The sequence below is a fragment of the Mauremys reevesii genome, linkage group 1 (assembly GCF_016161935.1).
Source record: "Mauremys reevesii isolate NIE-2019 linkage group 1, ASM1616193v1, whole genome shotgun sequence".
Classification (NCBI taxonomy): domain Eukaryota; kingdom Metazoa; phylum Chordata; order Testudines; family Geoemydidae; genus Mauremys; species Mauremys reevesii.
Genome location: NC_052623.1, coordinates 35286835 through 35297667, shown reverse-complemented (window position 1 = coordinate 35297667; position 10833 = coordinate 35286835). Strand labels below are relative to the sequence as shown.

Below are 10833 nucleotides of genomic sequence, written 5' to 3'. Positions count from 1 at the left end.
TATCATCTTGGTAAAAAACATTGATTGATACTCAGATTTTATTGGTCCATTGTTCATGCCTTTGAAAACCTTAAAATCTTCAAAACTATTTAATTATTGGAGGTCAGTAGAAAGTCTCTTTTAATTTATTTTCTGTAAACATTTTCACCAAAATGTAAATATTCAAACCTGGATACGAGGTGATTATTCAACTCTGGGATTAGAGATCACACTGCAAAACTCTAACTTCTGTCACAGAAGGATTAACAGAGCTATTCCATCTTGCAGCTATTCTCTGCTCTGGCATTCATTATTTCACACTTACCTGTATCAAGCTGCATTTACTATCCTTTCATTCAGGAACTTAGATGCACTCATTCCTTTTATATTTGAATATGTTCTTCATTCTTGTACTTTTGATAGCATCTTCAAAGTAAATTGTATCAACTATAAAAGAACCAGTAACTTCATAAGGTACTTAAAGGGCATAAAACCCAAGGGGACAGACGAGTAGTTTATTGTGATTGAAGGGATTATAATTTAGTAAGGAATAATGGGGTGAAATTAAACTAAAATTAAATCTGAATAACAGAAAAGTGGTTTCTTAACAGTGAGGTCCAACAGACTATGGAATAGTCTTCCAAGGGAAGTGCTGGAATCAGGGCCGGTGCTACCATTAAGGCGAACTAAGCGGTTGCCTAGGGCACCAAGATTTGGTGGCGCCAAAAAGCGGTGCCCCCAATTTTTTTTTTACAGCGGTTCCTCCCCGAGCGTGCGGTCACTGCTCCAATTCTCCTGCCTCCCAGGCTTGCAGCACCAATCAGCTGTTTGGCGCTGCAAGCCTGGGAGGAGAATTAGAGCAGGGCTGGGTGCTGGGGAGGACGCGGAGCAGAGGTGAGCTGGGGTGGGGAGGTGCTGCACAGCTCGGGGGGGGAGCCTCAGGGCAGGGAGGGAGCTGCCACAGGGGTGGCGGCGCCTCAGGGTGGAGGGGGGGCGGGGAGCTGCCGCAGGACTGGAGGGGATGGGGGGGCACAAGGTGGAAGTTTCGCCTAGGGCGCGAAACTTCCTTGCACCGGCCCTGGCTGGAATCCCAATTATAAATCATTTACAATTAGACTGGAGCAAACACTGGAAAATAATATAAAGAAACAATCCTGCATTGTTACATGTGAGATAGCCCCAATTGCTTCTTTTTATGACTAATCTCTATACATCCCTTGCTTTTCATTGGTGCTTTGCTCTGGGTATTTTGTTTCTTGGCCTTAATCCACTGAGCCAAAACTTCCTACTTTGTTCCTTGCACAGCGGGCTCAGGATGCCCCACTTCTCCAGACCTGCAGAGCACACTCCAACCAGAGAGGATGCTTAAAAGGAGGCAACTCAGCTCAGCTGGAGGATGCTGGGGAAAGAGGACAGACATACCATGAGGGCTCCTGGACAAGGGTGCTGAAGAAGCCTCCCTCTGGGGAATAGGACAGAATGCTGAGCCCAGTTGGGGCTGAAGGTTTAGTTGTCTTTTCTTTTTGTTACCTTATATTGGACTTGGACGCAGGGGGGAGAGACAGTTGGTAGGAAGTGACCCAGGGAGAGTAACTTCAAGGTCTCTCCAGGGTGCTGGATGCTGCTGACTTTCATAGGATGCTGGGTCAGAGCCTGCTGGAGTGTGAGGGCCTGGGATTTCCCTCCCAACTGCCCCTGCTTCAGGAATGGTATAAGACACATTCCAATCCTACTCCCGTCTAATAAGAAGGCAATGACATTACAAACTCAAGGAGAAGTTAAATCCATCTTCCAGTGATGCCTTCCCACTAGGAGGTGATACCAACTAGACCATCCTGTCCTCAGAGGGCTCCACTGTTACTAGAAGATTTTAATCCAATTATATTAAAGCAATGCCTTTAATTTCAAACTTTTTCTTTTTAACTATCCAACCCAGTAACCAAGGTGGTGGCTCGCCCTAAAGGAATTGCTAGGGAAAGCTGCGGCTAGCTTGCTTTCTGTTGAAAGGACACGGATACAGCCTTCCGATCAAGAACAGACAAGTAAGCAGTAAATCTTTCTAAAACAGAAATAATATTTATTTAGAAATGAGTGGTTACAGTAAAAGAACAGAGATAGATAAGGGTTACAGTATAAAAAGTATATAAAGTGGTGCAGCAAATAAAGATGCAACACTATAATAATTTCAACTAACTCTATAGCATAATTATTTACTTAATGCCCAATACCGTATAACAATATATCAATTAAACATTCAATATTAAATACTTAAAGCTAAACATCCAGTAAGCACTGGCAGTTACTAGATGGGTAGGGGAAGATCTCACTCAGACCACAGGCATCCAGCTTTATTTACAGACAAAACCCATATATTCTAGGAATAAAAGGGAAAAGGGAGATTAAACTTACAAAGGGCTTTGTTTAATTCCGTCTGAGACCATCTGCTCTGTTAGATATGCTTTGGAAGTGTTGTCCTCCGTTTGCCAATGATGTTGGCAGCTGCTGGCCGTGGTGTGTGGCAGCTGCCTGCTTCTGAAGTAAAAGCAGCTCCTCAGGTGGGAGAGATGGAAGCCAGGTTGGTAGATGCTGCCGTCGCCTCCTGCTGGCGGGGTAGCAGACGTGGCCGTTGCCCCGAGCAACCTCGGAACTCTGGGTGGGTTGCTGCTGCTGCTGTAATGGCTGCTTTTTAAGGACTTTCTGCTTTGCAGGGTTCTGCTGATGCTTCTCAGGTGGTTTCTTCTGTGCAAGCGTCTTCTTCCTTGCAGGTCCCTTGTATCTTCTCTCTTCCAGGTCCCCAATCCCACTACAGGGTTTAGCCTGCTAGTTGTCACCTTTATATACAATTTGCTCTCCCAAGCTCAGCCAACCAGCTTCCAACTTTTCTTAGCTCCGCCTTTGATAGATAGCTCTTCCCCCTCCATTGATTTCTATGGGGCCACTGAGTCATTCCCCAGTGGAAATAATGCAACGCCGTGCCTCTATTGCATCACCTGGAAGTGGGGCAATCATACCTCCTGATTGCATCATCTCTGTACATCCCTATGGGCTCCTATGTATTCCTGTGGGGTTTTTCTTCACTGACCTGTAGATTATCCCTTGCTACTTCCTGTCTGGAAACCTCATGTATTGATATGGGCGCCAATGAATTTCTGTGGAGGTTTGCTTAGTCATTCTCCACAGGAAGTGGAATTACATTGCCCTATGGCTGCCATTACTGAATTTTCTCATTGAAACTATTATTAATGTCTCCTTAATTAAGGCTTCATTCTTAAAATTAATCACAACTCTAAGCATCCCAAAGGGTCCTGACTCTACCACCACTCTTTTTATGTCCAATTAAGCAAGATATAATTCTCATGAATTTAAACCCCTTCTGAGGTTTTTCTGCAAACCTTCAATTTAGAGTATTATAAGGCATTTCAGGCAACTGGGGCAAAAATCTCTCAGCACACTACTACACACAGTATTAATTTCCAATGTAAATACTTTCTGAGAACCTACCTCCATGATACTCATTGTATTTTCTTCACATACCTAAACAGATGTAACAGTTAAAGTTCCAAACTTCTGCTCAGGGAGGCTGTTCCTCTTCTGAATTGTGGTGACTGTCTTGTGTATACGTTCCTCAAACCTTCTTGATCTCTAAATATAGCTTATGGCAATTTTTAAAAATTGAGGCTAAATTAGCTGGTGTGTAATATCCCACTGTGTTCCTGGGCTTTTTCTTGTAGCTAATGGTAGTACATTGCCTACTGTCCAGTCATAATGGACCTTTCAGCAATTCAGTAGCTTTAAAAAAACGATAGCTGATATCAGATATTCTTCAATTTCAGTCTCTACTGGATGTGGTGGGTGTTGGTCCTGGTCCCTCACAGATGCTAAAAGCTTTTAACTGTAATACCAATGTAGGTGTTTCTGTACTCCTTGAGTGAAAATTTTTGCACTTATGAATTAGCTTTTTTATTTAGACAAATATCCACCTTTTCCTAGTAATACAAAACAAGGCCCTGATCCCGCTTCCATTGAAATTAATAACAAAATTCCTATTGTTTTTAATAGTGCAGGATTGACCCCTTAAATTACTATTTCCCCCCTGTAACAATTTCTGTTATCCTTAATTGATCCCATCTGTTCCCATTTGTTCAAAGTACTGTGTATACTCTAAACTGCTTACTACTAATTGAAAAGATCCAACAACAGTGTAAAAAGCTGAAGTGAATCAGGTCAGGTTTCCTCAGTGATCCAACAGTAATTTTTCACACTTTGTTCTAATATATTTTCTTGTTTAGTCTTTTAATGATTTGCCCCATTTCTCAAGCCATTTCTCATCCATGTTTTCTGTGTTTGTCTTCATTGCTCCTCTATATTTCCTTGATACAATATGCAGGCTTTTGTTGTCTTTTATTTTTAGTTTGACTTAATTGAAGTGAGGTAGATTTTATTCTCCTGGCACATTTTTTAATTCTTCTCACAGTGAGTTCTGAAACAGTTGATTCCTATCAGCTCTTGCTCCCATTTTTCACAAGGACAGCCTTTTACCTTCCTAGCCCCAAGAATTTACATTTAGCCTTAAGAACCTATATTCATCTTCAACAAGAGTGATCCCCAATTATCTGAGTCATAGTTCTGTTACTGAGATTTTTAAAAGAGACTAGTGATCTGGGGTTTCATTCTTGGGGTATCCAGACTGGCAAATCTGAAAGGGTCTCTTTAACATTACTCGAGTTGGACATCCAAAAACTGAGGTACTCCAAATCACGAGCTGCTTTTGCAAAACTGGGTCGCTGTTCTTTATCATGTTTCCATTTAAGTCAATGGAAGGTTAGCCATCACATTCCATAGTAGCAGGATCACACCCTAAATCCTGAGCAGTTGGTGTGTCTCTAGAAGCTGCTATCTTACAATATTTCAGTAGCTAGAGCTTAAATGTAAAGAGCATGCCTGAAGCCAGGACCTTTGGAGAAGAAAAAAATAATATGCTGGAACCACAAGGATTTGGCCCAATTCTCCTCTCGCATTGGTGTAAATCAGGTAGAATATTCATACAAAACTAGTCTAATAGTAGAATCAGGCCTATAAGTCCTTCCTCATGTATGAATGCTCTTTGTAAGGTACCTGGTCATTGATAGTAAATGTCCACTTACCACCTACCTCTGAGTCAAAAAGAGCTATCCCCGTCAACATTGGATTAACATATTGCCTCCATCATACTACACAGTGTATCATTTATTTATGATTATTGATACACTTGTTTGCAAATCTCAAAATAAACACGGGGAAAAAAAATCTTAAAAAAAAACAAAATCCTGTTGAAAATCAACTAAGACACTAGCACTAAACTCAAAGCTTTGAACTGATAGTGTGTTTTCTGACTGAAGTTTCTTCAGACTTCTGTCTTCCCTACTGTGCGCATTTATTTGTATCAACCTTTGGGATTTGTTTGTTTCCCTTGCAGTTTACCCTGCTGAATTTTCTTTGGCTAGGCCATCTGGTGTTCTCTTCTTTCTTGCACAGTCTTCTTTTACTCTGGGTTCTCCATTTTATGCTAGATTAACCACCATTTGTATCACAAGGCACTTGGGAACTTTCACTCACTGTGTGCAGTATTATCAACCCCAAGCACTCAAAATTTGAGTCAGTCCCTCCCCGCCTCCCATTAATTTTTTTAAACCACCGTATCTTTTATAATGTGGGGTTCTTTTTCTTTGCCTTCAAGTATTTGACCTTTTATGGTGGCAACATTTTATGTAATGTGATTTTTCCGTCTTTTCCAAAGGCCAGCTTTTCCTTTTCCCACTGTTGCCAACTCTCTCCATTTTTAATCACTAGTCTTATGATATTCAGTGCTTTTTTCTTAAATCCCCAGCTCCTGGAGTCAAGTAAATCTGTAAGAAGATCAACTTTATTTTTAAATGAATTTCCAGTCCTCCTGTTTGCAGGAAGAAGCTGAGAAACATGACCAAGTGCACCGAGAAGCCTCAAAAAGCAGCAGACAAATAAAAAAAATCCAAACCTTTATTAATTTTGAAAAACATAATTCTCATTTTTTAAAAATAATCTTATAATTGTGTTGAGCCTGCTGGGTAATACTACTCCCTCCCAGACACTGTGTAATGCTACATAGGGAATACTGAGAGGCAGGATTATTCCTCTTGTGATCACAATTCCTCTGGGGAGACACTGGAAAGCCACGCACAACTGGACTGAGGGAGGTCATTCTGTCTGGGCTATAGCGTGCATTGCTGCCTGTGTATTATGTACTTAGTTGAAATATAGTTTGCTCCCTAAAGCAAGTCACAGTCATGGAAAATTGAAACTAGCAGTGCAAGTAGGCCGGTACACTCTGGTCACTATACCAGCAAGCTAGTTATAGCCGGTATGGCATACCAGAAAGACATAGCAGCAGCCCCACCTGGAGAAGAGGGCTGGGGGTTCTGCTCCTTTCCCCACTGCAGTCTCTGGCGCAGCAGGAGGACAGAGCCCCTCCACCCAGGTAACATGGGATGGATGTGGGAAGGGGATGGGGACAGCGTGGGGGCTCCAGGCTGGAGGTGGAGCAGTGAGGAGTCACATGGAGGGTCATATGTTCCCCTTAGCTGGTGCCTGCCCCCCACCACCCTGTACCTGTAAGAAATGGATTTTACCTGTTCCACTGATTGAAACACTGTATGAGTTAGCTGATTGACAATGCACTATATACATATATGTTCTATTGTGTGTGCTTTGTAGTTTATGCTTCCTGTATACAGTTTATTATTCCCTGTACACAGTAACTAAGGTGACTTTGTGATCACTGAGTGAGTAAGAGGTGGAACACACACACAATACTATAGCAAGAAGACACTGAATGGAGCAGTTCTCCCAGTAATAATTTTGTCTAGCTACATACCATAGGTGAAAAATCTATATTGTATCTACAGTATCCTTTTACTCTCTCCTGGAATCATGGAGTTCTGTTATGCTGTAAGTCTTCTTGACTGAAGATATTTTGTCAGTAGCCACCATAATTTTATACTGAAAACCTTGATCCTCCTTCAGAGACCTTATTGCAAAAGGCCCAACAAGCCATTCATTCTTGCATTGGATATGGTAGTTCTGATTGCAACGGACAAATTGGGGCAAGATCATCCATCTCCCATGGAGATGTTATAGAAGAGCGAGTTGTTGTCAAATCACAATGTTAATTTTGGGGCATTTCCAGATAATCATTACCTCATGTGGGGGTGGAGGTTTTTTGCATAGGGTCATAGCCAGATATGCTGGTGTAAACTGGTAAAGCACCACTAATGTGAATAGAGCTATGCCAATCTAAACCAGCTGAGGATCTGCCCCAATGTGTATAAGGTTGCAGTCTCATGGCATGTGCTTCTCTGGCACCTCCTTTCTCCAGGCAGCACAACTTCTGCAGATGCCATCCCAACACTGGCTGTATGTTTCCACCTGCCTGTCTCCACTCCTCCTACCCCTTAATGGATACATGGGTAGCTGCAAAGAGAACCTAGCAGGAAATGTTGCTTGAAACACCATTATTCCTCCTTGAATTCCAATGACTTCCATCTCAGCAAGGGGGTAACACTGTAGGAGACAAGCTGCTCTCCAGTCCTGACCCTGAAAGCACACCCTGCCTCAACCTCATGTTGCTCCAATTGAGGGGGCTTCCGTGGGAGACAAGGAGGAAGGGGGTGTAGCTGCAGTAGCATCACTTTCGTCTTTTCCAAATGGAGTAAATTACATCTGCTGAGCTGATTTCCTTCCACTTGCAAAAGAGGAAGGGATGATGAGTCAATGCAAGTATTTAAAATCCAAATCAAGCTATTGTATCAAACTAGTCTTGCTGTAAAATCTAAATCATGCTGCACTCTAAATTATCAGACACCTTTCAGAGAATGGGAAGCAGCTGATAAAACCCTCAGAGGAGTTTACCATCCCTCTGCCTATCCATCTGTCCTACCTTCACTGACTTTTGGATTAACAGCTGTCTTTACTAGTTCCATGCCAAAGGAATGCATGAGCTACTGAAACTAGTATTGTCTCCCTTGCATCCTAAAGGTGATTAATCGTTAAACAGTTTTTTTTAAAAGATACTTCCATTTATTCAATAGGTTGAACAATGAACATGAACTGTAGAATGTAAATTACTTCTGTTGTTTCAGTTGTTAAGTGTCAGATATGTCCCAATGGAAAAGAAAAATATTTATCCTGGAGTTTGTATTAGTGCCACATGAAAAGATTTTTAAATTAAATAAAACATTCATAATTAAGAGATAATGGCAATGTTGCACTGTTTTGAGAGGAAATAAGCTAGTTCCTCAGTGAATAAACTTCAAGGCTGAGTACTCTATCCCAGTGAGGAAACTCGTTTATTGCAAAATGGAACAACAGAACTTCTGTTGCTCTTATGCCGTAATTAAAATATATATTAAAATCATTGTTTTCCAAATAGATCATCTAGCCGGTGAAAAAAATCTGTAGAGCAGAAGAGGGAGAGGGGTTGAACAACACTCAAAGGTATTACATGGGCACAATGTACATAATCAGAGCTAACTGGGATTTGATCATGTAAAAATAGCAAGAATAGCAAGAATCTGGATCCTCACTGAGATGTAATCTCAGTAGACAGTGAGAGCATTGGCTTCCTTGTCACCATTAAACAGAGCAGATCAAGCCAATTACCAGATCAATATTTATAAGGGTGATAGGGTCTCTTTACACTATTTACTGGGGGTACACTTCATCCAAGTGGCGAGTACATTTGGACGCATATACTGTAGTAAGCTGTTATTTCTTTTAAGAGAAAATGAGTGAATCACAGATAAGAGAGTTGTAATTTCCTTCATCTGCTTTGAACAGAATGATTGTAACAGCAAAGCAGGACAATTCTGGCTTGCATACAGAGACTAACAGCTAAAATTACTCTCTGATACAGCTTTCTATTTTTAAATAGCTTTAACCCCTTTCTTGGCATTGGATACCTTATTGATATTGATACTACCATTTTGCATATTCAAAACATTTACTAACACAAGTTTATTGGCTGGTTTAAAGGTGCATAATCTAGACTTGCCTGTTAAATCCGTCCAGACAACTCCAATGAAGAACCCTACTTTGTATGTCCTGGTCATTGTTTTATATTGCCAGTCAGCCTGTCTAGATTATAAACTCCTTGGGGCTAGGACTATGTCTTATACAGTGCTGAGCACAGATAACAATCAATGACAGCTAGAGAACACCAAACACCATTTTCAAATGTCTCTCAGCTACTGGACATACCAGTAGGCCTATTTAACTATTGCCTTTTCATGCTCATTTATAGAACTAGACATAAACTTTTCCCAGGGAGCATTTTTCCATCAGCAAATTCCAACTTGCTGAACTCAAAATGTTCTATGGGAATATGTCACTTTTGATAAAATTCTGACAGAAACCAGGCAGTTTCCAGTGGCGTCCTCCCACTAGGCAGGTTTCAAAACCCATATGGATTCTAGCCAGCTTGCCCACCTAGTTCTGCAACAGCCCACAGTTCCCAGGGCCCCCAGCTCTGGACCAGCCCTCCAGCCAGGCTCTCAGAATTCCTAGCTCCAGGGCAGTCTGCTGGGCAGTGCTGCCTCAAATTCAAGGCCAATGACTTGAGTGAGCCTCAGACTGGGCCCTAAATGAGGTATCAGTAATAACTGTTAATACTAACTCTGTAGCCACAGTGTTTGCTTTAAGCAACCAAGAGGGACAAGGGACAGAAGAGCATTTGATGGGCCTCAGGAAACTCAGGAGACCTTGGATCTCCTCTGAAAAACCTAAGGTGAATCCAACTAGATAGAAAAAGTTCATTGGAAACTTGTGATTAAGTCCAGATGCTTGAGGAGACCAACCTGGAGTCAAGGCCAGATTAGCATTAGAGTTTTGATTTGAATCAGACTTGCACCACTTCTACATCTCTGTCAATGGACTTGCACAGGTGTAAATGAGATCAGAACCTGGCCATAGGTTCTCATACCCATACCTAAAGCTCCAGTATAATATATGTCTGAGTGCATTCTGCACCAAAAAATATTAAAATTCTGCAAAATTCTGCAAATTTTATTTGACAAATAAATGCGGAGCCTCCAGCATGGCATAGGGGAGCACAGATCACTGGCTGCACAGAGGTGGGAGATCACTGTGCAGTGCCCCCCGGGACATGGACTCAGTGGTGAGGCTGCATCCAGTGCTGACACAGTGCAAGGACCAGGCCTGCCCCAGAAACACCCTAGGGCCCTGCCTCTCCATGCCAGTTGCACCAGGTGTGGGCAGGCAGGCTCAGCAAGGCAGGATCCAAGTGCAGAAAGGCTTAGTGTTGGGGGATCCAGGTGTGGATTGAAAGGGTTCTGTGTGGGGCAATCTGCGTATGGGCAGCTCAGTGTGGGATCTGGTGTGGAGGGGATCTGGATGCACAGGGGCTTGTTGGGAGGTTCTGGGTGCAGTGGTAATAGGACTCTGCATGGGGGTCCAGGTGAAGGTAGTTAGGGCTCAGTGGGGGAGGTCTGGGTTTGGGGGGGGCTCAGTGGGGGGGTCCAGATGCTGGGGAAGTGGGGCTCAGTGGGATGGGGATCCAGGTGGAACTGGTTGGGGCTTGGTGGGGATCTCGGTGTGGGTGGCTCATTGGGGTGGTCCAGGTGAGGGGGAGTGGGGTTCATCGGGGGGATTCTGACTTCTGAGTTGGAGATGGGAGGTGCGGCTCATCAGGAAGGTCTGGGTATGAGAGGATCTAGATGCCTGGGGGTTGGGTGGATGGGGGAGCAGTTCCCTGTACAGGGATCCCTCCCCCTGCAGCTGAGGAGCGATGGGTGCAGGAAGTGGGGAGGGGGAGTTTGCAGAGCT

General features: G+C 42.9%; 1 long non-coding RNA gene across 1 annotated transcript; it reads left to right on the top strand.

Annotated features, from left to right (window-relative positions):
- Nucleotides 1-1356: 1356 nt before the first annotated feature.
- On the top strand, nucleotides 1357-7580 carry LOC120398517. Its single transcript, XR_005594493.1, has 3 exons — nucleotides 1357-1483; nucleotides 1916-2021; nucleotides 7370-7580. It is a non-coding gene; the product is annotated as an uncharacterized LOC120398517 (long non-coding RNA).
- Nucleotides 7581-10833: the final 3253 nt, after the last annotated feature.